This window comes from Ochotona curzoniae, unplaced genomic scaffold (genome assembly GCF_017591425.1).
Source record: "Ochotona curzoniae isolate NIBS_2020 unplaced genomic scaffold, NIBS_Ocur_1.0 contig_3304, whole genome shotgun sequence".
Lineage (NCBI taxonomy): Eukaryota > Metazoa > Chordata > Mammalia > Lagomorpha > Ochotonidae > Ochotona > Ochotona curzoniae.
This window is the reverse complement of record NW_024465801.1, coordinates 18,487-23,241: the sequence shown is the minus strand read 5'-3', so window position 1 is coordinate 23,241 and position 4,755 is coordinate 18,487.

Sequence of the window (4,755 nt, the reverse complement as noted above, 5' to 3'; positions counted from 1 at the left end):
GATTCTCAACAAGCGGGAGTCAGAGATGACATGGTAACAAGCAGCAGCTGAAGACACAAGCCAATGTGATTCACACGCTGGCAGAGAGGAGTCATCACACTCCAACTTGTAGCTGGGGCTCCAGCCCAGTCAATTTTCTTGGCAGGTGCCATGATGGTGAAACAATGTGAAGACTTCAGTGACACTGAAGGCATTTTGTTCAAGGTTTCTGGGTTTTATATGTGGATGGGGCCCACTTTGGGTGGCTACAGCCAAAACAGTGTGTGACTTTGTCTGTGTATACATATTTTGACTCTAACCATATGTCCCAAGTTGGTAAAACTGATTTGATGTCATGGCCATTGCTTGTAACAATAAAATGTTCCTTTCTGTCAATCCTGTGATGATCCTCGGTGAGCCTTATAAATTTAAAACAATTCTGTTCTTTGTGTGTGTGTGTGTGTGTGTGTGTGTGTGCGTGTGTTATAGAGTCCTGCCTTGAAAAATGTTAAAAAGTCTTTTTGCTGCATTCAAATGGTTCCAACGTGATGATGGGCAGACAGCTTTGCCCCACTGACCTATCCAACAGGTTGTTGGAAGTGTACTCAGTTGCTTGGCACTTTAGTAACCTCGGAAATAAGTACACGTTTAGAGCAAATTAATTGATGAATGAAATAAAATCACTCCGTGGAGAAAGGAGAATCTGTTTAACAAATGTTATTGAGAAAACTGGACCTTTGTATGCAGAAGTGTGGGAAAAATCTCACTTATACCCTAAGAAAAGGTATCTCATGCTGAATTAAGTATCTAAACTTAAGACCTGAAAATATTAAATTACTAGGAGAAAACAAGATCAACACAGCAAGATACTGACATAGGTTAAGATTCCTTGGATAAGAGCCCAGCAGGGAATAAGAAGCAAATATAGGAAATACAGGAAATAAGAGCAAAAATAGTTAAATGGCATTATATCAAACTAAGAAGATTCCAAATAGCAAAAGAATCAATCAACAAAGAGGCAACGAAATGAATGGAAGAAAACATTTAGAAGTGATGCATCTCATAAAAATTAATATTGAACATGCATAAATAGTACAAGAACATTAACATAAACAACACAGATCATCAATGATGAAATGTGCAAAGGACACTAACAGGTATTCATGAAAGGATTATACACAAATGGGCAACATACACATTAAAAGAAATCCCCAGGATCACTAAGAATCAAGAAAATTGATGTAAATCCACAATGAGGTTTCACTTCACTCTAGTTGGAACAACCATCATCTGAAAACACAGAAATAGCAAATGCTGGTGAGAATGTGGTGGAAATGTACCCTAATACACTTTTGGTGGCAATGTAAATACTACAATCTTTACAAGAGGCACTTGGAGTTTCCTCAGAAATCTAAAGATAGATGCATTATATAGTCTAGCCATTGTACTCCTGGGAGTGTGAGGAAATGAAATGGAATGAACCCAGAGGTCACAAACTGATGAATGGCTAAAGAAAATGTGCACAAACACATGACAGAATGTTATTTAACCCACCAAAAAAGAAATTATGTTTTTGCAATAAAATTAGTGCTACTAGAGATCATTTATTTTTTTAAAGATTTATTTTATTTCAAAGTCAGATACACAGAGAGGAGGAGAGACAGAGAGGAAGATCTTCCTCCAATGATTCACTCCCCAAGAGAGCACAATGGCCAGTGCTGTGCCGATCTGAAACCAGAAGCCAGGAATTTCCTCCAGGTCTCCCACACAGGTGCAGGGTCCCAAGGCTTTGGGCCATCCTTGATTGCTCTCCCAGTCCACAAGCAGGGAGCTGGATGGGAAGTGGAGCTGCTGGGATTAGAACTGGCGCCCATATGGGATCTCGGTGTGTTCAAGGTGAGGACTTTAGCGGGTAGGCCACGACACCGGACCCTGGAGGTTATTAATTTTCTTAGTGAAATAAGCCAGACACACCTCCCTGCCCCACCCCCACACACAAATGAGAGACAAACATCATTTTTTCTTGATTTGTTGCTAATAAATAAAGACCAACAATATAATCTTTGTGAGTAAAATTGAGATCTAAAGATTTGATTCTTGTTTACTGAGCTTTTCTCTACTTCTGAGGAGCAGTGGTCTTCCTACTTTGAATTCTTTATTCAGCAGAGCTTTAAGCCTGTGATTTTAAATTGTGTTGAACAAAATGTTCTTGTAAAAATTAAAAGAAAAACAAGGTGTCCTCTTAGTTCATGAGCAGGCTTGTTCCCCTGGGTTGTGATTCCCACTGATGAGTGTGGGGTCCAGAGTGTGGGCTGCATTCTTGTCTGAATATGGCTGCAGTCTCCATTGGCACAAGTGTGGACTGGGACTGGACATACCAAGCCAGGCTAGACTCCAGCACCATTTGGTGCTCTGGAGGACCAGGGTTGATGTAGGATGGGTTAGTCTAGGTCTCTGCCCCTAGGGAGCCATATGTGAGCTGTTTCTGGGTATAGATGAGCTTTGGCTGGGCTGAAATGTCCAAGAGTAAGAAATGGAATGAGCTGAAGGCCAGTCAGTAAAGGCCATTGTTCCTACCAGGACAGGAGGTGGATTAAGTAGGCCTGGCCCATGGACCCACTGCTATGCATGAGATCTAGTATTGGGAGAGGCTCTGATGGAGGAGCTTGGGAAACTTTTCTGGCAGGACACAGTCCCTGCAGGTGAGAACAATTACCATGACAGGGAGCAGGCCAGACCAGGCAGGGAACGGTACCTACTGGCATACATTTGGCATAGGTCAGGGGTGGACCAGGATGACCCAGTTCACAACACCTTCTGGTGAACCTGAGCACCAGAACAGAGTGTGAGTCAGGCCAGGTTTTGTTGCAACACATACCAGTATACATTACAGCTGGGATTGGGTGCGTGCTGAGCTGTGCTAGGCTGTAACCCTCACCGGTGTCAGCTGGAATTGTGGGTGAGCCAGGCTGGGCGAAGCTACAGCTTGCACTGGTAAATGCCACTCAAGGGGGGCATGCCACACTGGGCTGCAGTGCCCAACTGGCATACCTGAGAACCAGGGAGGGAGGGAGCAAAGCTGTAGGGGGAATGTGGAGGGTTCCCCTGCTGGACTATCACTCCCACTGGAAAGCATGAGTTTGGATTCGGGCAGACCAGACTAGGCAGGGCTACAGCTCCGGTGGGCTTCATGTGACCTAGAATGGGGAAAAGCCAGGCTTGGCTGATTGTTCCTACTGGTGCAAGCATAAATCAGAGTGGTTAAGGGTTGGTTGGGCTTTGCCGCAGCATCAGCTGCAGGTGCCGGCAAAGGGGGCTAATTCTGTCCAGTTAAAATGCAGAACCACCTGGAGAGTTCATGTTCTGGGAATGGAAGTGGGCTCAGGAGGGAAATAGTGGGCACCTCCATCTTGTGTTATCAGTCCCACTGGAGAGCATGAAAACCAGGACTAGAGCAGAGGTGGCTAGACAGAACGGCACCTACCAACATGTGTGTGGGCTGGATAGTCAGGCTGGCTGGGTTGAGCTAGGCATCAATGCCTACTGACATGAGAGCTGAATGGGATGTGTGGAACAGATTGGACCAGTCTGCCGTACATACTGGCAAGCACAAGAACCAGGGTGGGAGGCAGGCCTAGTGGGGGCTATTGGGAGTTGCCCCCACTAGGCTGCAGCTCCCACTGGTTTCTGTGAGGGCCAAGCATGTGCTGGGCAGAATCAGACTGGACTGCAACACCCATTGGTTCATGTGGAAGACAGGCTGGAAACAGAACTGATGTAGCAATTGCAACCACTGGCATATGCAAAAGCTGATAGGGCAATGAACTGTGTTGGACCCTGTATTGGGAAGCACACACAAGAATCAACTCTGGGATCACCTCAGATGAGGTTTCTTTGGAGATTCTCCAACTGAATCACTGGACTCAGAACCACAACCATACAGAGAAGTGCAGATTCCCTGGTCTGACCATGGAATGAATGTGTCAGAGCTGAGCCTTTTTAACGACTTAGACAGAGCAGTGGACGGCATATCCAGATGCACATGGAGGATATGGCATACCATAGGAACCTGCAGAGGATACCCATTACCAAAACAGAGGACAGAGAACAAATTTATCATCTATCCCAGCCATGTGTTGGCAGTGAAAATCTAAGAAAATGGAGACTCTAAGATGAACTATGTCAGCTAGTGGATTCTCAAGAGATTTGATCATGCTTAGAATGGCAGGATTGGCAGCAATTCAGAAATGTTGAAAGATCAAAACCACTTGAGCTAGACCCTTGGAGCATGCCCTGGGTTGGGGACCTGGGATGGGTGGGAGACTGGGTGGAGCTTCTCCCTTTATTTCTTCCCTTACCCTAGATACAGAAATAAATAAATAAATAAAGTGGAAAAACTAAAATAAGAACAAATGAAGAACTAAGCATGGAGATGGGGAAGCATTTCTAAGGGATTAGCAATGTTAATCCCTTAGAAATAATGCGGTCGGGTCTGGATACAATCGTCATCTCCCTTGGCACAAGTGTGGACTGGAAAAAGACGTACCGGGCCAGGCCAGACCGCAACACTTTCTGGCGCTTTGGAGTACCAGGGTAGATGTGGGACAGACTAGGCTAGGTCCCAACCCCAACTGAGCCATATAAGAGCTATATGGGGGTGTGGACGACCATGGCTGGGCTGAAACACCATACAGCAAGAACCAGAATGGGATGATGGCCAGTTAGGAAAGGCCACTGTTCCTGCTAGGACAGGAGGCGAACTGGCACATGGACCCA